Source organism: Somniosus microcephalus, chromosome 4, assembly GCF_052327205.1.
Source record: "Somniosus microcephalus isolate GS21.2 chromosome 4, FLI_Smic_1.0, whole genome shotgun sequence".
Lineage (NCBI taxonomy): Eukaryota > Metazoa > Chordata > Chondrichthyes > Squaliformes > Somniosidae > Somniosus > Somniosus microcephalus.
Window position 1 is genome coordinate 293,038,765 of NC_140990.1, and position 22,049 is coordinate 293,060,813.

At 50.9% G+C, this 22,049-nt stretch overlaps 1 pseudogene; it reads right to left on the minus strand.

Moving 5' to 3' along the window:
- Window positions 1-1,597: 1,597 nt before the first annotated feature.
- Window positions 1,598-3,517, minus strand: LOC147120549 (endogenous retrovirus group PABLB member 1 Env polyprotein-like; annotated as a pseudogene).
- Between the last annotated feature and the right edge of the window lie 18,532 nt (window positions 3,518-22,049).

The window sequence follows — 22,049 nt, forward strand, 5'->3', positions numbered from 1 at the left end:
GTACACTGGGTCTCACTAAACATACCAGCCGTTGATGATCCGCCTGGCTACTGTGTGGCCAGAGATGCGGGGACTCCCAACGTTGGGATCCCTGTCCTCGTACCACATCCTCCTATGCTGCTGGTTTTATTTGGGGATTCCACAGGGTCTCTTACACCTCTTCCTGCCTCAAACAAGACCACCAGCATAGGAGAATGTGGTACTAGGACAGGGGTCCCAACATTAGGAGTCCTCGCATCCCTGAGGTCTATTCTTCTATTACTCAGATGAATTAAACCGGCCTACAATCATGTGGATGTAAATTGCCCTACAGCACTATTTGAAGAAGAGCAAGGGGGTTCTTCCAGTGTCCTGGCCAACACTTATCTCTCAACTAACACCTTCAAAACAGATTACCTCGCCAGTTCTGATGGAAGGTCATCGACCTGAAATGTTAACTCTGTTTCGCTCTCCACAAATGCTGCCTGACCTGCTGAGCATTTCCAGAATTTTCTGTTTTCATTACCTGGTCATTATTATTGTGGGACCTTGCTGCCACATATGCTTACATAACAACAAGTCAAAAAGTAATTAATTGGCTGCGAAGTGCTTTGGGAGAACTTGAGAACATAAAGGGCGCTATATAAATGTGAGCTTTCTTCTACTGATGATGGATTTGCTAAAGATTGTAAATATACCTGCTTTCCGCAGAGAATCTTACCATTTATTATATCTTCCTAATTAATCCTCCTTTTTCCCTTATGCATCACATTTATCCATTTACATAATGGGTAGAAAAACGACTGGTACTTGTGAATCTGTTAGGAATGCTGCTCCTATCTAATTCTGCAGCTGAACAGATCATTCTAAAGCAAACATTTATTTGGTTGACATGAAGAGTTCTTCAGAGTGCAACAGTCACGATTCATATGGGAAAAGAATTCCATCTTATAAATAATATTTAACAATCATGCTTAATGAAGCCTTTCAAATCAACCAAATTAATATATTTTTTAAAAGGAATGGTGCAATAAATTAAAAAGGACTACCATCAAGCTTTAATGTAAAATAATATTCACTAGTATTCTAGATCTTTGAAAACATGTTTGTTCAAGACACATTTCTCAGTAAGAATAAGCAAGTTAACAAAGACTGGCTTACTTATACCTGCTCCATTTTATCTCATGAAGGGATGATAAAGCTAAAGAATGAACACTGCATCAATGCCACACCTTCAGGTGCTGCCACAGGAAATTATTTTCCATTTAGATGCTAGGGAAGATTTACATGGATAAAAAGTCTGGAATATTTTTATTTTGTGTATATTTGACAGCATGTGGTTGTAGTGTATTCATTCAAGCACTATAGGGGAACTAGAACTTTTTTATTTGAACAAAGACCGTTCAAAGCCAAAGATATACTACGGTGGCAAGGATGGTTCCGGAATATTTTTGGAAGTTTTGTGGATGATTTAGAAAGAATTAAGGATGAATTCAGGAGGTAGGATGTGATTAATTAACTCCTGTATGTTACGCAGGCTTTACTTACTGTAGACCTGTGTACATTTGGAATGAGTCAATAACTGTTGGGTGAAAATAAATTCACATCTAATCTGTGGTAAAGTAAAAGGTGCAGTTTATTGAAAACAGAGCTCTGGGAGAAGCGTCTCAGACCCCGCGGTCTGTGCGAGCACCTTCTCTCCGATCAACAAAATTCACAAGCTTATATACAGTACAAGACTGGAGCACACCGATAGCCGTTATTACATTACTTATTCCTTGGCCAATCCGGCCCAATTATATTCCTTCAAAAGCAACCTAATTATAACTTTACATCGTTAGCTAAGCCCCTTCTTTCAGTTCTGTCTTTTATCTAAGTTTGTCCAGTTATCTGGATCGCAGGGTCCATTCTTGCTTCATCGTGGCGTCGGCCGATCTGAGTCAGTGACTCGTGATTGGACATGGCTTAAAGGTTAATCAAATATACCTTACATACATCTGTGTGACAGTTGTTACTTCATAATCCGATTGTTCTGCAAATGTTAACCTTGTTATTGCAGCTTCTCATATCTCCACATGCTTAATCACTTTTGTAGTTCAGTTTCTGACCATCTGTTCCATTTGTGGTTTCAACTAGTTTCAACCGAAACTAGGTTGTCATGCTGTGTCGTTTGACTGCAACATTCAACTGGCTCAAATCCCAACCCTTCAATCCCTCCTGTTGGTCCCGGTACAAATTTAGATTTTGCCCCGGGATACCAACTTCCAATGCCGTTTCTTGCCATCCACCGGGTAGTCACCCTGTATTGAGGGTTGGGCTCAATTGTCCTGAGCTCGTCCTTTGTTGATCATCATGTGACTCTTTACATGTGAGACTCGTCGTCCTCGTCATCTTCTCCTGTTGCTTGTAGTTCATCTGTCATTGATAGCAGGGGTTTTATCGCATCTCCAGATGTTACTGGAATGCCAGCGAGTGCCAATTTACAACATACTTTCAAAATTGTTATCATAACACAACATATTGTCATCACTACAACAACAATTATAAATCCATGTATCAAATACGATCCCCATGATCCTCCGAAGAGCCAGTCCAACCAACCTTCCCCTGAGGTTTGGTGTAATTTCTTTACCTCCTTTTTTATATGTTCAGCCAAATTGGTTATATTCTCTGAGCTATCTGGTATGTAGGTGCAGCACTCAGCGCCTATCATTGCGCAGTGCCACCTTCTTTAGCTAGGAGATAATCAAGGGCCATTCTATTCTGGAGAGCTATTGTTCTCATAGCCCCCATTTCTGCACTTATTTCAGACAGGGCTTCAGCTGTGTCATTAGCTACTTTCTCTAATACCGATGCTACGAGTCGAATTTCCTTTATTGCCCTAGCCGTCCCATACCTGGGGAATAAAATAGCGAAGAACCGCTCTGTTTCTGTAATTGCACTTTTGGATCGATAATGGTGATGATCTGCTAGGGAGGGCAAGTGATGGATGTATGGCACCACATATCCCAAATAGCAGGACCCAGTCCAATTTCGTGGAAGCCATGGGTATGCCTTATGCCCACAAATAAAATAGGTCCCGTTATAGGGAGTTAGGTTCATATTCGTTGCGACTGCGGAAAAGCCGGACTCGCCGTTACTCCCTGTGATTCCGTTCCATTTCCCCCCCACTAGTGAGGTTTGTTAAACCAGTTGTGTTAAACCACCAAACTTCTAAGGGTGAACCTTGTTCGAGTGCTGTCCAATTATGTTTACAACTACTGTTTCCTGCTTCCAGATTCCCCTCTTCCCCTCTGCTTACATTCCTTATCCAACATATCGCCCCAACGGGTCTCCCTACCCCAGTAGTGTTTGTGAGGTTAAGGTACGGTGGCTTTTTGCTTATATTATACACGGGTTTGTACCATCCTTCAAACATGTTTAAGGGATATCCTGCACTCCTGAACTGTACTCTTTGTTCCTCCCATTTTCTGCTCTGGCTGTCGTTACCATTAGTACTACTGCTCGTATTGTTTCTACTAACTAACCATTCTGCCATTTGAATTACGTTCAATGGTATTGGTCTAAGAGAGATTCCCCCGTTGGAGTGGATTGGGATATGGCTACATACCCAACACGCACTTTCTCCCTTGTCCCTTACATACACATAACTCATATACAAAAACGTATTAACATGTAACTCTCGCTTTTCCCGTGCCGGGTGGCATGTCACTCCGGTCAACGCCACACATATTCCACAAAACAATACTATAGGCAAGTACATTTTAAAGACGTATTAACAATTTTCCAAAGGGTTATTGAGATTGATTGCAGGTATCACCTGTTAAATATACAAATATGCATTTTAGTCTTTGTAGACCTTCAGTTGAGTCCAGTGTTTCCACCACCCCATCCCCTTTATATCTATATATATACATGCGCAAGTATCTCCACTAATAAGGACTTCAGTTAAAGCAGCTGCATGTCCATGCTCATCTTCCGAGGCGATTAACAGGTCATCCACGTATTGCAACACAGTGCTGCGATACGGATTGATGTTCTCTGTTTCTAACAGTGAACTCATTACCCGGTGGAATACCGCCGGGTTGTTGTGGAACCCCTGAGGTAGCCTAGTCCATGTATACTGTCTTTCCCCGACTGTAAAGGCAAACTTATTCTGGGATTCCTGGTTTAAAGGTAAAGACCAGAATCCATTAGCTATGTCCAAAACTGTAAAAATCTTGTGCTCCGAGTTCAGGGCATTTAAGATTGTGGATGGGCTGGCCACTATTGGGTGCAATTTGGGCGTTACCTTGTTTAATAGTCAGTCGGAATGATTTATCCGGTTTGGTGACTGGCCATACGGGCGAGTTGGTCGTGCTTTCGGTAATCCTAATTATGCCCCTTTTCTTCCAGATCACGCACTATTTCTTGTACCGCTTCCCGTGCTTCTGGTTTAATAGGGTATTGCTTATGGGGCTTGTGTTCCGGACCTGGAACCGTGATTGGCTCTGTTTTTACCTGTCCGGTGTCCTGTTTAGTCTTAGCCCAAACCCCTTTCATAATTTTGCATATGGTCCCGTATGGTTTTCGTTCTAGTTCCCAATCCCTGCTCAAAGATGCTGCACTCCCTACCCTAACCAAATTGGTGCATGGTTTATCTATACTGACCTTGGACCCATCTCCTTTGGACCAAACAATTTTATTTTGCGCGGAGTCCACCAATATATTAAATTCTTTTAGCATGTCTATTCCTAATACGGTACGTTCATTATTTGGACACACATAAAATTGGGCGGGGAGGAGTTTTCCTGTTATCTCTAAAACTTGTACTTCACTTTTATAAGCCTTAATTTTTATACCCCCTAATCCTACTATATATATACACTCCTTGGTTGTCGGAAGGGGCAAATCAGCCAAGGATACTGATGCTCCTGTGTCAACTAACATTTCACATGGTTGGCCCCCTAATAATGCTGCTATCCTTTCCTGTTTAATTTTTTACACCTCCCTTTTCGGTGTGTTCAGATTCCTTTGCATCTATCTGACATGCCCATTGAACTGCGAGATCATACGTAGGGGCGGCTACTACCCCCATTTTTAGGATGGCTTGGTGTGCCGATGAGAGTCCATCCTTAAACATCTGGATGAAGGGCTGGTCTGTTCGTTGTGGGTTTGCTTGCCCTGACAATTTGCAATAGGTGTCAAACAATCATTCTCCATAATTACTACTAGATTCTCCCTTTCTTTGCTTTACTGATTGGATTTTTCCCCAGTTTATAGTAGGGGCCCCAAGTGCCGTTTCTACTGCGATCTTAAAGGGCCCGTATGTTGCCCGCTGTGCCGCCAGTGCGGCACTCGCAGGTACTGCATCTGCCCACGCTCCATCTTGTATGCCTGCAGCAGGGTTGACATTTCTCCATTTGTCGGCTGGGCATTTCGCCCTAACTAACTGGTGGATGTCTCGAGGGTGTAAATCATGGATTTCCCACATTTCCTCTAAATTCCTCCAGAACTCTGAATTCTGACTACGGGGTTTAAGGGTTCCTCAATCTTTAAGAATGGCTTGTTTTTCAAGAGGTGAGAAAGCCCGATATCGATTTTGAGCTGGCACTGGGTGTCGTATTACGGGTGCCATCGGCACTACCAGAATATCACTTTCGTCTCCAGGTGGAGCCGAGGCATACAGCGGGGGGTTTTCTTTATCCTATTCGTCTCTTTTTCTCTTGCCTGTCAATTCCATCCTTTCTACTAAAGTTTCTAATTCTGCTATTCTCATTTCTGGTTCTTCTATCTTACTGGTTTGTGTCTTAACCCTTTTTGTTAACATTACTAACTGATGTATTAAAATTACTCCTGCTTTCTTAGTTTTCTTTTGTTTCTGCTTTTCCCACCACTCCCGTTGTGTTATTGGTTTTTCTAGTGGATCCCACCCATCTTTCTTCATTTTATTGATCAAACCCTTTTGGTCGTCAGCATAGAGCCGACTCATCGATCCTGGCGGACCCCAGTCTGGGCCTCCGCCTTCCGCCATAATGTATTAATTCTTGTTACTAATTTACCACGTCCCGGTCCCCCGTAATAACTCGTTCTCAGAGGTCTACCTATCGTCCACCACTGGTGATGGCGGTCCTGACTTGTAACTATCTCGCTGTCAGAGGTGATTATTTCACTTGCAGCCGTTAATACATTAATACAATACGTCACGTAATGCAATACAACAGATCCTGCAACGCAACACAGCAGAGAGACTTTTAGTCTGTCACGGATTCCCAACTAACTCTGGCTTTCACGTGGGGCCCAGTTGCCCTCTTAATTCCGGCTCAGTATGGGTCCTCGAGACATTTACATTCCGAAATAACACATCAGGTTTCAATCAACTTAACCACCATTTAAACTGCATCTCTCACCCGTCACGGGTACCAGATTCTTTCCATACTGCGTCACTATCACACCGCCCTTCCGAGTGATCCAATTTCTGGATGGTCAAAGGTCTGACTACTCGCCCTGCTCACTGGTGCAGGCAGTCTTCCAGCTCCGCAGTACCCTGCTTGCAGCGCCAATTTGTTGGGTGAAAATAAATTCACGTCTAATCTGTGGTAAAGTAAAAGGTGCAGTTTATTGAAAACAGAGCTCTGGGAGAAGTGTCTCAGACCCCGCGGTCTGTGCGAGCACCTTCTCTCCGATCAACAAAATTCACAAGCTTATATACAGTACAAGACTGGAGCACACCGATAGCCGTTATTACATTACTTATTCCTTGGCCAATCCGGCCCAATTATAATCCTTCAAAAAGAACCTAATTATAACTTTACATCATTAGTGTTGAATCCGTGAATGTTAATGTATGGTATTCTTCAATAAATCGACAGAGACTGCAGAGAAACAATTAACAGGTGTTTACTGGATGCAGGTTACTCAAAAACTAAAGTACAGATCCCTACTCAGGGTTTATATACCGGTGTGGTCACTACCGGTACTACAGTATACAGGAGCTGTAAAAAGTAGTTCTCCCCTTAAAGGTACATACACTACAATTCCTCCCCTTTTAGATTAACAGTACCATAACATTCATTTAACAATTAACACTTTTAACATGTAACATTAACGGCAAATAGTCCATTTATAAATTCAGTCTTTGGGGCGGCTTCCTGATCCTTTCTGGATAGCGCCTTTCCTGAGTGTCTTGCTCTTGGTGCAGAGGCGATTCTGGCCCCCTGTCGTCGGTTGGTTCATCAGCTTCCGATGCTACAGTTTCTGGGGTAGATGCTACCGGTATGTCGGGTTCATCACCAGGTACGCGAGACCTGGGATGGACTCTTTCCTGTGACTCTAGGATCTGGTCGACATGGCGTCTCACGATGTTCTCCCCAACATCCACGGTGTACATTAATGGCCCCTGCCGTGTGCATATCATTCCTGGTTGCCATTTCTCTGTTCGGTAGTCGCGAGCCAAGACTGGTTGTCCTACATTGAAGCTCCTTGTCGGCTTCTCATTGATGTGCTGGAATTGCTTATTCTCAACATCTCTTCGTACATTTGGTTTGAGCAAATCCAGACGAGATCTCAACCTTCGGTTAAAGAACATCATGGCCGGGGTCTGGTTGGTGATTGTATGGGACAACAGGGAGCTGGCTACCAAAGCCTTGCCACCCCCGGACGACCAGGTGCTCACTCTGTCGACCTCCGACATAAGAGGTGTTCTACGCGGAGTGAACACACGAAAGGCTGCTGGACCGGATAGCATCCCTGGACGGGTACTCAAGGAATGTGCTGATCAGCTGGCTGATGTCTTCACCGCCATCTTCAATCTGTCATTGGCCCAGGCAGTAGTCCCTACATGTTTCAAGACCGCTACCATTATTCCTGTGCCAAAACAAATGGCTGTGACGTGCCTGAACGACTATCGACCTGTCGCACTCACACCCATCATAATGAAGTGTTTCGAGAGACTGGTCTTAGTCCACATCAAAGCCAGTGTTCCTGCCTCTCTTGGCCAACACCAGTTTGCCTATCATGCAAACAGATCAACGGATGATGCAATCACAACTGCTGTACACTCGGCACTGAATCACCTCGATGGTAAGGAGACCTATATCAGAATGCTGTTCATAGACTACAGCTCAGCATTCAACACTATCGTCCCCAACAAGGTGGCCACCAAACTCCAAACTCTTGGCCTGAACACTTCCCTCTGCAACTGGACCCTTGACTTCCGAACAAACCGACCTCAGTCTGTCAAATTAGGTAACCACACCTCACCCCCCCCTGACCCTGAACACGGGGGCCCCACAAGGATGTGTGCTGAGCCCCCTCCTCTACTCCCTCTTCACCCACGACTGTGTGGCTGTTAATGGTTCCAACACCATCATCAAGTTTGCGGATGACACCACGGTAGTAGGCCAGATCACCAACAACGATGAGTCAGCCTACAGGGAGGAGGTCCAGCATCTCGTGAAGTGGTGCACCGATAACAACCTGGCCCTTAACATCAAGAAAACCAAAGAAATCATTGTGGACTTCAGGAAGTCCAAAGGCGGAAGTCACACCCCCATCCACGCCAATGGGGCTGTGGTGGAAAGGGTGGACAGCTTTAAGTTCCTCGGAGTCCACATCATGGAAGACCTCTCCTGGTCCCTCAACACCTCCTCTCTGGTGAAGAAGGCCCAGCAGCACCTATATTTCCTAAGGAGGCTGAAGGGATGTAACCTGTCACCCCCGATCCTCTCTAACTTTTACCGCTGCACTATAGAGAGCATCCTGACAAACTGTATCACGGTATGGTATGGCAGCTGTAGCTACTATGACCGGAAAGCCCTGCAGCGGGTAGTCAAAACTGCCCAACGCATTACCGGCACCCGGCTACCGACCATAGAGCACTTATACCAGAAACGCTGTCTACGGAGATCACGGTCCATCATCAAAGACCCTACCCACCCCAGCCACAGTCTGTTCGCCCTCCTGCCATCTGGGAGACGCTACAGATGCATTCGCACCCGTACGACCAGATTTAGGAACAGCTTCTTTCCCAGGGCTGTCATCCTACTAAACTCCACAAATAAACTCTAAAGCCTGCACATCTGCCAATGCACTTTATTATGGTTATGTTTATGTTAATATACTACAAGCCAAATGTATGTTGAATGTTTAAATGTCTTAATCCAAATGTACACTCTCGGGAGCCGCAAGCCTACATTTCGTTGTACTGCACTTGTGCACTAACAATGACAATAAAAGTTGATTTGATTTTGATTTGATTTTTGTATGTGTCGCATTTCTGTCGGCTAACAGGAAATTGTCCACCTTATGCTGCAGTGGAATGTCGTCATCGCACATGGCCCTTACTGCTTTTTTAAAGGTTTGTACAAACCTCTCATCCAATCCATTGGTGGCTGGATGATATGGAGCGGAGGTGTAATGCCTTACCCCATTCCCTTTCATAAATCTTCGAAACTCTTCGGACACAAACTGTGGTCCGTTATCAGAGCAAATCTGCTCTGGCAAGCCGTTCCTGGCAAAGATGGTCCGTAGGACTGCAATAGTTTTCTCCGTGGTGGCGGAGGACATTTTGATCACCTCAGGCCATTTCGAGTGCGCATCCACAGCTATTAAAAACATTGAGTCCATGAATGGACCAGCAAAATCAATATGCACCCGTTGCCATGGAGATGAGGGCCACTCCCATGGGTGTAGAGGGGCATGTGGTGGTGCATTTTGGACCTTCTGGCATCCTGAGTAGCTCTTTGTCAGGTCCTCGATTTGCTGATTGATCCCCGGCCACCACACATAAGCCCCAGCAAGGCTTTTCATTTTCACCCCTCCCAGATGGCCTTCGTGAAGCACATTGAGCACTCTCTCCCTTAACTTGGGTGGAATTACCACTCGGGATCCACACATCAAGGTCCCCTGGCATACTGACAGCTGTTCTCTTCTGGTTGAGAATGCTGGCAACAGTGAGTCGCCATGTGCTGGCCATCCCTTCACCGTCAAATCATATACCCGAGACAGTGTCGGGTCATTTCAGGTCTCCTTCTCTATACCAGCGTTAGTTACTGGCAAGCATTCAATTATAGTCGAATGAAATATTTCGACAGGATCCACTGCTGGTGCTTCCTCCGCAGTAGGTAGTGGCAGGCGTGATAGCCCATCAGCGTTTCCATGCTGTTTCGTACCCTTATACTCAATATCATATTGGTGCGCCCCCAGAAAAAGGGACCATCTTTGTAGCCATTGCGCAGTCATCACCGGAACGCCCTTCTTTGGGTTAAAGATGGAGACAAGTGGTTGGTGGTCAGTCAGCAAGGTGAACTTCTGCCCGTGCAGATAGTGGTTGAACTTTTTCACTCCCCACACTAGGCTGAGGGCCTCCCTGTCAATCTGGGCGTAGTTACGCTCGGCTGAGGTTAGTGACCGAGACGCAAAGGCTACTGGCCTCTCCGAGCCGTCCGGGAATTTGTGCAACAGCACCGCTCCAATGCCATAGGGTGATGCATCACACGCCAGCTGAATTGGTAGAGCCGGGTTGAAATGAGCCAACACCTCTTTTGATGTGATCAATTCTTTGCACTCTGGAAAGCTCATTTACATTAGTCATTCCACTTCCATGCTACCCCCGTTTGCAGTAGGGTGTTCAGTGGGTGTAGAACTGTCGACAAATTCGGCAAGAACTTATGGTAGTAGTTCACCAACCCGAGGAACGACCTCAGTTGTGACACATTTTCCGGTGCTGGAGCCTTGACTACTGCCTCAATCTTTTCAGGGGACTTATGTAACCCCTCTTCATCAATAACGCGGCCACAATACGAGATCTGCTTCTGGAAAAACTCGCATTTGTGGCGATTAGCTCGGAGCCCATAATCCTTCAATCTAGTGAGCACCTGCTCCAGGTTGGCGAGGTGATCACTGTCATTTTCGCCCGTGACCAGGATGTCGTCCAAATAACACTGGGTCCCTGGAATCCCTTGCAGGACTTGATCCATTGCCCTTTGCCAAATAGCCGGAGCTGATGCTACCCCGAACACCAGCCGGTTGTATTGGTAGAGACCTTTATGAGTGTTGATCGTGAAGTACTGTTTCAAGGCTTCTTCTACCTCCATTTGCAGGTACGCCTGGGCCAGATCAAGCTTAGTGAAGCGTTTCCCTCCAGATAGCGAGGCGAAAATATCTTCAATCCGCGGAAGCGGATATTGTACAGTGTGAAGGACTGGGTTCACTATCACCTTAAAGTCCCCACAGATGCGAACCTTCTTTGGTTCCCCAGGCATATTACTCAATGACCTCTTCATTACAGGAACGATGGGTGTGGCCCACTCACTCCAGTCCACTTTGGATAGCACTCCTGAACGTTCCAAACCTTCCAGCTCTGCTTCGACGGCTGGGCGGATCACATAAGGTACCGGTCTGGCCTTAAAAATCTTTGGGCTTGCATTTTCCTCTATTTTGTTCATTGCTGTTATGCCTTTTAGTGTTCCGAGTCCCTCCTGGAACACTTCTTGTGCGTCAGTTAGCATTTTTGACAGTCGTCCCGGTGTGACGTCGTCATCCTTTTTGGCATCTACAGTCAGTGCTTGTATGGAATGCCAATCTAGCTGTATCTTCCGGATCCATTCACGCCCTAGTAGTGGCGGTCCTCCATCTGGCAATACATATATGTCCATTTTTGGTGTTTCCTTGCCGTTGTATATCACGTTCACCCTTATTTTTCCTTTGGGGTAGACTTTTTGCCCCGTGTACGTCTTCAAGACAATCTCTGTATCTCTCAAGGGTATATGTGAGAATAGCCGCTTGTAGTCCCTTTGGTTTATGACTGTTAGGGCTGATCCTGTGTCCAATTCCATTTTCACTTGGACTCCGTCTATCTTGATCGTGACCCAGATAGTTTGGTGATCCTCCATTTTGATTACATGATGTAGTTTCAGACAACCCAGCTCCTTGCTTCCGGAGTCTGTATCACTTTTCTGTTCGTCTGAACTACTCTCCGTCACCTTATGTACCTTGTTGTACTTCTCCTGTGGAGATTTCTTGCTGCTGGTTTTCTTTCCCGACCAGCAGACACTTGCTCTGTGTCCTACTTTTCCACACTGTCTGCACACTTGGTCCTTGAACCAACAGTCCTTGTGGTCGTGTGTTGTTTTGCCGCAGCGATAACACTTCACTGTTCCATGTGACATTTCATTTGTGCCATATTCTTGCGATCTCCGTTGTATCTCTGCAGCGCCCCGTGCGGCTGCTTCATGTGATACTGCCATGCTGTAAGCCTTCTCCAGCGTAAGATCCTTTTGTGATAGAAGCCGTTTCTGGGTTCCTTCACTTTGAAGCCCACACACAAACTTGTCCCTTAAAGTATCTGCTAGTCCCGTTCCAAACTGGCAGTGTTTCGATAGTTTGCGCAGTTCCGTTAAATACTCAGCATTATTTTCATCTTTATTGCTGGTTCCTTTTGTGAAACTTAAATCTTTCAGCTATCAGCAGTGATGTGGGGTTTAAGTGGTCCTGTAGGATTGCCACTATGCTTTCAAAATCATTTTCCACTGGCTTCTCTGGGGCTATTAGGTTTCGCAGTAAGCTGTACGTTTTTGCACCCATGGAATTCAACAATACCAGTGCTTTCCTGGCATCTGGCACTTCATTCGCCTTGCAGTGCTCTTCTACACGTTCTATATATGTTGCCCAATCTTCGACTTCATTGTCGAACGCTGTGACACTGCCACTCTTCTGCATCCTTGGGTGTGGTTAGACTGGCTAAAAATGGCGTCTCCCGCGCTCTCCCTTCTTCTCCGCTGGCTCAAAATGGCGTCTCCCGCGCTTCTTTCCTCTCCCGCGGACGCTGCTCAGCCCTTGAAACCCCGGCCGCGATCTGTGCGTTTTCCCTTCTCTCGTTGACGCCGCTCGGTCTTCAACCCCGGCTGCGCCCTGTGCGCTTCACCCTCTCTCTTACCTCGTCGACGCTGCTCGGCCTTTTTGTGTGCCGTCGATCAGCTCCAGCCGCTGCCGTCCTGGAAGGGTCTGCGCCGTACCTGCTGCCAGCCTGCTGTACTGGATCGTCTCAACTGGGGAACCAAGCCCAGCTCTCCACAGCCTCCTCTGCGATGTTCAAGTCCTCTCCGGATGGTCGACGCCCGCACTGGTGGAATCGGCCTTCTTTTACAGAATTGCAGGTAGGTTTGAATCAACTCGTCGCCACTGTTCAATCCGTGAATGTTAATGTATGGTATTCTTCAATAAATCGACAGAGACTGCAGAGGAACAATTAACAGGTGTTTACTGGATGCAGGTTACTCAAAAACTAAAGTACAGATCCCTACTCAGGGTTTATCTACCGGTGTGGTCACTACCAGAACTACAGTATACAGGAGCTGTAAAAAGTAGTTCTCCCCTTAAAGGTACATACACTACAGTTAGCTAAGCCCCTTCTTTCAGTTCTGTCTTTTATCTAAGTTTGTCCAGTTATCTGGATCGCAGGGTCCATTCTTGCTTCATCGTGGCGTTGGCCGATCTGAGTCAGTGACTCGTGATTGGACATGGCTTAAAGGTTAATCAAATATACCTTACATACATCTGCGTGACAGTTGTTACTTCGTAATCCGATTGTTCTGCAAATGTTAACCTTGTTATTGCAGCTTCTCATTTCTCCACATGCTTAATCACTTTTGTAGTTCAGTTTCTGACCATCTGTTCCATTTGTGGTTTCAACTACTTTCAACCGAAACTAGGTTGTCATGCTGTGTCGTTTGACTGCAACATTCAACTGGCTCAAATCCCAACCCTTCAATAACCACTGATTGATGTATCCATATACTAGCGTCCATCTAAGCAACAATTCTACTTGTAAAATGGCTATGGGATTGTCTTGTATAACTCTATTCAATTTGATACAATCAACATTGGTCCCTTCAAGGTAAGGGTAAGAGAAATGGGCGAACCAGTCCAAGTGGGCCTTGGCAGTTTTTGATACCACCAATAATACATGAAAGAGCTTTGTCTGTGCATTATAAGGAAGAATGTTCATAAGAAATATTCAACGTGCTGCCTGAATCTGGAGGTGATGCAGACTAGGACGAGACTAAGAAAGCCCTAGCTGATTATTTCAGTCCCAGGTAAAATACGATATATGAATTAATCATATTTCAACAGCTGGGCAACACATAAATGAACAGTAGACATTTTTGCACAAACTAATGCCAACAAGCAACATGCAATTTCACTGCTGCATCTTGAAATCAAAAGTATAGGAAGGGGTGGGTGTTTACCTGACGTGTTGTGCCACCAAGTCTTGGAGAAAGAGCACACCTTTGGATGAGCCACTGTATTATCTCCATGACAAGAATCTCTCTGCTGGTTACATATGTAATTACCTAATACTATAAAACACTGCAGTGGGGTCTGTTGTGTATGTACCTTTAAAAGAACTGATTCTATACTGCAGTACCGGCAGTGACCACCCCTGTATATAAAGCCATAGCAGGCTTCTGTACTTCAGTCTTAAGTTACCCTCTGTTCAGTTTGCACAGCATTGCTGGCTGTGCAGCTGCAAGCACGAGCAGAGGGAGCAGCCAGGCTTTGGAGAGTGGATTAAAGTGGTGGTCCCCTGACCAGGAAGAGGAGGAGAACGTTGGACCACCACCATCACCAACTCCACCATCATTACATCAACTGAGGTGCCTGGAGAGAGAGGACAGAGGAGGAGAAGGAGAAAGGACGCCTACATCAACATCAACCAGGGGAGAGGCCTTTTCTATCACTGCCTCCCCAAATTGGCCTCCACTTCAGGAGAGGAAGAGAGGGGAGAGAAACCAACTGCTTGAAAGGAGGGAAGAAAACTTCATCCGGAACATCTACAGGTGGGTGTTATTTGGGGCACTCTCCCAAGACTTTGTATTTTAGGTGGGGGGAGAGAAGAAGAAGCAAGGCCGGATCATCAAGGGGTGTAGTGTGTGTGTGTGTGGCTCTTGTTAAAAGCTAGGCCACACACACCACTAATTAGCATCCCTTCTATTGCCTGCCCTGGGAGAGCTTGGAGCTGCCCAAGGTGAAGTCCTTAATTTAATTTAATTACATCGTTAAGACCTGTTGCAGGACTGAGCCTGGGCTTCTCCAGCTTTTCCAGGTGAAGACGTCTTCTCCCCCTGCCAGAAGACCACCACCACCAAAGACTTTTTCCATCGGAGAGTGCAACCCTGCCAACACCCACCCACCATCCTGAGTGGCAACACTGCCCTTTGCGGCCTCCCTCCTTCCCACCCCCCCACCTCTCTCTCTCTCTTTGTCTCTCTCTGCCTGTCTTTCTAAGGCACCTTAGTTTCATCTATTTTATTAATTGCCAATTGAGCAGAGGGGAGAGGGCCCCTCTCCCAATTTAAATCAATAAGGAGAGAGGTGTGTCCTCATTTTAATCAGCTCCCTCTGCTCAATAGAGGACAAAAAAATATATATATACACCGAGGCCATTAACACCTTCAGGCCTGTGACTTGGGGTGAGTGTAGCCCTTAAAAAAAGCACCCCAGAATGGCGACTGCGTCTTCGCCGGTGGCGGGGCCAGCCGGGACCTATGCGAGAGTGGTAGCCACAGCCACAGCTGCTCCCGCTGTTCCTGCTGCCCCATCACCTTTTCGTTTAGTAACAAAAAAGCTTGGGGTGAAGAGCTACACTCACCCCACTATGACCATCGAGGCCTGCGCCAAGGCCATGGCTGGGGTTGTCGGCCCCTCAGTCATCGTCGCGGCCTCGAAAATGTATGGGAAGGCTGTGTTCTTCCTGGTGTCGGAGCGGGCGGTGTCCCTGGCTGTCGCCAAGGGGCTCACCGTGGGCAGGACCTTCCTGCCGGTGGATCCTCTCGAGGCCACCGCGCAGAGGATCATTATTTCCAACGTCCCGCCCTATGTTCCTGGTGAGCTCCTCCTTCCCCATTTGCGACAACTTGGGGAGGTGAGGTCGGGGATCACACCCATCCCGCTCGGCTTCCGGGAGGCCAGCCTTCGCCACGTCTTCTCCTTCCGGCGCCAGCTGTTTATCCAGCTGGCGCGGGAGGAGGACACTGACGGGGCGTTCGTCGTCCTCCACGAGGGGACCGCCTACCGCGCCTTTTGGACGTCGGACGGTGTGAGGTGCCATGCCTGCAAGGAGGTGGGGCACATCAGGAGGAACTGCCCTGCCTCCAAGGCCGCCGGATCATCTCGTGCGGCCGAGGCTGGCGCCGCCGCCGCCGCCCTTCCCCCCCGGATCTGCCGGCGCGTCAAGTACGTTTGATGCGCGGTTGACGTCGGGGGCGGATGCCACCAAGGCCTCCGGCGGGGGGGAGGGAGCGTGTCCGGCTGGAAAGAAGGCGCGGGGAAAAATGAAGCACCTTAGGGCGGGTCCCCCCGTGGATGGCGAGCCCTTGCCCCTTGAGCCCCTTACACCCGCGCTCCTCGCGGAGTTGATCAGGGCAGATGTGAGCGGGAGGGGCCTCGTGCCTGAGCCTGTGGCAGCAACCGCCGCAGCGGTAATGCCAATACCTGCGGCCGGGCTCGGGCCCGAGGAACCCGACAAACCTGCTCCGCCGGAGGGAGTCGAGGAGGAGGCCTTTGCAGACATGGAGGTCTCCCTCGCTCCCTCCGTGCTAAAAAGAAGGCGCGACCCCCTGGATGAGGAGGAGGACCGGGAGGAGGAAGGTCCCTCCGAGCAGGGGGAGTCGTCGCCCGCCGCGGGTACTGCGCGCCCCCCCCCCCCAGCGCTGTCGTCATCACCAGCGATCGGCAGGGGTCGCCTTTCCCTCGGGAGGCTGAGGCAGATGTGTCTGTCCAGCACGTGCCTCCCGGGGATGGGGATGAGACCCTGCCCGTGGGGGGGGTTGCGGAACAACCCGCGGCAGTAATTGAAATTGACCTTTTATCGGTGCCGTTACCCCTCGCCGGGTCGGGCAGCCTGGGGGCTGGGTCGGGTGAGCTCGAGGATAATGAGCTCGCCCAATGCGACCCGGACGTCTCCCAGGGGATGCTCGACCTGGTAGAGCTTTTAATTCAAAACCCCCCGTCCGCTGGGTCGGAGGTTGGTGGCGGGGAGGAGGATGGCCCCCTGGCTGCGTCTCTGGTCCCGGACGTACTGGAGGAGCTGGAAATTGTTCTCTCCCCGGTTTCTCCGGTCGTTCCGGCGTCTGAGGCGGAGGGGAGCTCTGAACCGCCGCCGTCTTCTGGCCCGGCACCCCTAGAGGAGCCCAGGGAGAAATCCTCTGCCGCCGATCCTGGGGGTGGGATCCGGGCGGAGGCGGGGCTGGCTGGCGCGGCCGAGTCGTTTGCTTCGCACTGCGTGGCGGACGGGTCGGCCGCTGGTGACGACCCCCTGGAGGAGGATGGGGACTCGGTGATGGGCACGGAGGACGATTCGGACTCCAGCGCCGACGTGGCGATGGATGACCTCGTGCCCCTTGCCGAGTCTCCCCTCATTTCCGTAAGGGAACTCCGGGATTTTATGGCCACGTGCCTGGGTCAGCGCAATAAGGTCCGGCTGGCCCTCGACAGGTGGTCGGAGCTGGCGCTGCTCATCGATTCCGTCCGCGCCGCCGTTAAGATCATGGGCGCGGATGAGGGTGTGAACCCACTCGAGCTGCGTCGGCTCACAACGTTTCTCACTGGGCTGCTGAGGAAGTGGCGGCTGACCAGCGGCTGCGCTTCCTCCCCCCGTTAGGTGTAGGTAGAGGTTGCACTATGCTTCTGACATGAAGATAACCATAGCCAGCCTCAACATCAACGGCAGCAGGGAGGCGCGCCGCAGATTCAATAACTTCTCGGTCCTTCGGGACGGGAAGTATGCGGTGTGCTTCCTGCAAGAAACCCACACCGTTCCGGGAGACGAAGCCACGTGGCTCCTGGAGTGGCAAGGAGGGGTCAGCATGAGTCACCTCTCCAACAATTCCAGCGGGGTGGCTATCTTGCTGGCCCCGCATTTTCAGCCGGAGATCTTGGGGGTCAAGGAGCACGTGCCGGGCCACTTGCTCCAGGTCACTGTTCGCCTGGGGGGCGTGCCGCTCCATCTAGTGAACGTGTACGCCCCTCAGACCAGTGCGCAGCAAGTGCGCTTCTTCGAAGAAGTGTCCGCTCTCTTGGGCTCCATCGACGTGGGCGAGTGCGTCATCCTCGGGGGGGATTTTAACTGCACCCTCGAGGCGAGGGACCGTTCGGGTCCCCCGCGAAGCCCGGCGGCGATGGAGAAGTTGAGGGACCTGGTTGGGTCCTTCGACTTGGTGGACGTCTGGCGAAATCTCCACCCCGACTCCAGCGCCTTCACTAGCGTGAGGTCTGGGGGAGGAAGGTCCAGAATCGACCGCCTCTACATTTCCCGGGCGTACGTCTCCTGTGTTCCGGCAGCTTCCATGCGGCCGGTGCCGTGCACGGACCACCACCTGGTGTGGGCGGAGCTCGCTCCGCTGCGCGCGCGGTGGGGGTCCGTGTACTGGCATTTTAACAACCTGCTGCTGGAGGACGCATGGTTCCGGGATTCGTTTCGTCGATTCTGGGCCGACTGGAGAAGGAAGCAGGGGGGCTTCCCCTCCTTGAGGCTATGGTGGGATGTGGGCAAGGCTCACATCCGTCTCTTCTGTCAGGAGTACGCGAAGGGGTCGACCAAGAGGCGGGAGGCCCGGGTCGGGCGGTTGGAGAAGGAGGTGCTCAACCTGGAGTCCCGTCTCGGTCAGGTCGTCGAGGACCCGGCCCTGCGGAAGGTGTACGGAGAAGAAGGGCGCGCTGAAGGACCTGCAGCTCGTCGGGCCCCGAGGCGCGTACGTGAGGTCGCGGATCCAGCTCCTGCGGGACCTGGACCGCGGCTCCCCCTTCTTCTACTCGCTGGAAAAAAGACGGGGGGTCCGTAAGCAGCTCTTGGGGCTGCTGGCCGACGACGGATCTCTGGTCTCGGATCCGGAGGGAATCAGCGCGGAGACCCGCGCCTATTACGGGGCTCTGTTCTCTCCGGATCCGTCCAGCGAGGATGCGCGCAGAGTTTTGTGGGAGGACCTGACGAAGGTTGGCCCGGAGGGCGCCGAAAAATTGGATGCTCCGCTAAGTCTAGCGGAGCTGACCGGCGCCCTCCGCCAGCTCTCTAGGGGAAAGTCCCCGGGGCTGGACGGGCTGACTGTGGAGTTCCACAGGGCGTTCTGGGACGTCTTGGGGGGCGACTACGCGCGGGTCCTGGGGGAAAGTTTGGCGACCGGGGAGATGCCCCTCTCTTGGCGCAGGGCGGTCATTGTCCTGCTGCCTAAGAAGGGTGATCTCTGCCTCCTTAAGAACTGGCGCCCCGTCTCCCTCCTCAGCACGGACTATAAAATCTTTGCCAGGGCCATGTCTGCTCGCCTTGGCACCGTGCTGGCCCACATGATCCACCCCGACCAGTCCTACACGGTCCCGGGCCGGACCATCCACGATAACATCCATCTGGTCTGGGACCTGGTCCACCACTCCCAGAGGGCTGGTCTGTCGGTCGCCTTCCTTTCCCTGGATCAGGAGAAGGCATTCGACAGGGTGGATCTCGAGTATCTCTTCGGGACTCTGCGCGCATTCGGGTTCGGGACGCATTTCGTCGCCCGGATCCGACTTCTGTACGCCGCCGCGGAGTGTCTGATTAAAGTTAACGGGTCCTTGACGGCGCCCCTTCGCTTCGGGAGGGGGGTGCGTCAGGGATGCCCCATGTCCGGTCAGTTATATGCCATTTGCGTGGAGCCTTTCCTGCGCCTCTTGCGGAAGAGGTTGACGGGACTGGCTCTGCAAGGGCCGGGCGTGGAGGTGGTCCTCTCGGCTTATGCCGATGACGTGCTCCTCATGGTCACGGATCCCGCTGACTTGCGGAGGATGCGGGAATGCCAGCAGATTTACTCGGACGCATCCTCCGCCAAGATCAACTGGGAGAAATGTTCCGGACTCCTGATGGGTCAGTGGCGGGTGGACTCCCTGCCGGAGGAGTTCAGGCCTTTCGCCTGGAGCACCACGCACCTCCTCTATTTGGGAGTCTACCTTAGCCCTGCCGAGGACGCTTGGCCGGCGAACTGGCAAGAGCTGGAGGCCAAAGTCACCGCTCGCCTAGGACGCTGGACAGGACTGCTCCGAGTGTTGTCCTACAGGGGTCGAGCGCTGGTCATAAACCAGCTGGTGGCCGCCATGTTGTGGTACCGGTTGGTCACTTTGATCCCTCCCCCTGCGTTTGTCGCCAAGATTCAGAAGAAGCTCATCGACTTCTTCTGGGACAAAAGGAAGCATTGGGTCTCTGCCGCGGTTCTGTGTCTCCCGCTTAGGGAGGGCGTTCAGGCGCTGGTGTGCCTTCGCACCCAGGCTGCGACTTTCCGTCTTCAGACGCTGCAGAGATACCTGTACGTCGAGAATCCTCCGAGATGGTGTGCGCTGGCGACGTTTTTCTTCCGCCAGCTGCATGGCCTCAATTACGACACGCAGCTCCTGTTTGCGAAAGTGGGCAGCAGACGTGCCGGCCTGCGGGAGCTGCCTGTCATCTACCAGGAACTACTATGGGTTTGGAACTACGTCGCTTCCAGGCGGAGCTCTCCCCCGTCAGGAGCGGCGGCTCTCCTTCGGGAGCCGCTGCTCAGGAATCCGCACCTCCACGAACACGGGTTCGGGCGGCTGGCGGAGGGTAGGGCTGTGGCTGGCAAGGTGACCAGAGTCGGGGACCTGCTCGATGGCGGAGGAGCGGGCTGGATGGCGCCGGAGGAGCTGGCGCGGCGCCTGTCCTGGGCCAACGTCCGGCTCGCGGTCGAAACCATCGAATCGGTAAAAGCGGCACTGGGCCCTGACTCCACTAGGTGTATCGAGGCGGCTCAAGCACGTGGGGCGATCCCGTCCGAGCTTACCCCCGTTCGGACGGAATTCCTCATCGGCGCCCGGCCCCGAAACTCCCCTCGGGAACCGGCGCCTCACAACTTGAGCCGTCTCGAGGAAATACCCTCCGTGCCTTTTCATTCCGCGCGGAGGGGTTTCCTGTACGGGCTGCTCCTGCACACTCTCCACTTTGCCATCTTCGTCTACCGTCCGGACACGCCTTGGCGTGGCGTTTTGCCGACCAGCGGTAGCGGAGGTCCCCAATGGAGGGCTCTCTATGCGGGAGTCCTCCCTTGTTCCATCGGGGACTTGGCCTGGAGGGTGTTGCACGGAGCGGTCCCGTGCAATAAGGTTTTAAGTAGGTTCACGGACTCCCAGGCCGCCTGCATTTTTTGCGGCCTGGAGGAGTCCGTGTTTCACGTTTATATGGATTGTGAGAGGTTGCAGCCCCTCTTTCACTACTTGTAGGGGCTGCTCCTCGATTTTTGGTTGCACTTCAGTCCCACGCTCTTGATCTACGGTCACCCGGTGCGGAGGGGAGCGGACAGGTTGGAGGACCTCCTTGTGGGCCTGCTCCTGGGCCTGGCTAAAAGAGCCATCAATTGGTCCAGGCAGCGGGCGGTCGAGGGGGTCGTCCAGCCGGATTGCCTGCATCTCTTCCGCAGCCATGTTCGCGCCCGGGTGGCCCTGGAGATGGAGCACGCGGTGTCCGCTGGTGCGCTTGAGTATTTCCACGACTGATGGGCGCCGCGGGGACTGGAGTGCATCATCAACACAGAAAACCAAATTTTAATTTGATTTGTTAAGCTTTAGTTGAACTTTTGTTTATTTACAGTTGAATTGGGTTTTTTTTTTTGGGTCCAAATAAAAGAGTACCCTCTGCTCAGTAAATACCTGTTATTATTTTTCTCCTGCAGTCCGTGTATTATTGATACTCGGACACTACACTGGCGACGAACAGGTTCGAACTCACCTGCAGTACTGCATCACCTCATGGGGATCTTTCCCTGAGAAGAAGCTTCTTGGAGGTCGAAGTCAAAGCAACGGGCGTCGACCGCGGGCAACCGCCCAAGGATCCATCGGAGTTCGGAGAGTTGCAGGAGAGGCTATGGAGAGCTGGGCTTGGATCCCCAGTCAAGGTGTTCCAGCAAATCGTGCTGGTAGCAGGTAGCGCGCTGACCCTTCCGGACTGCGGCGGGCTCGAGCTCGATCGAGCGGTTCTGCAAAGGGGCCGTGCAGCGCCGTCGGGAGGAAAAGAGCGAGAGAGAGGGTGGAGCGCACAGGGCGCGGTCGGTGCT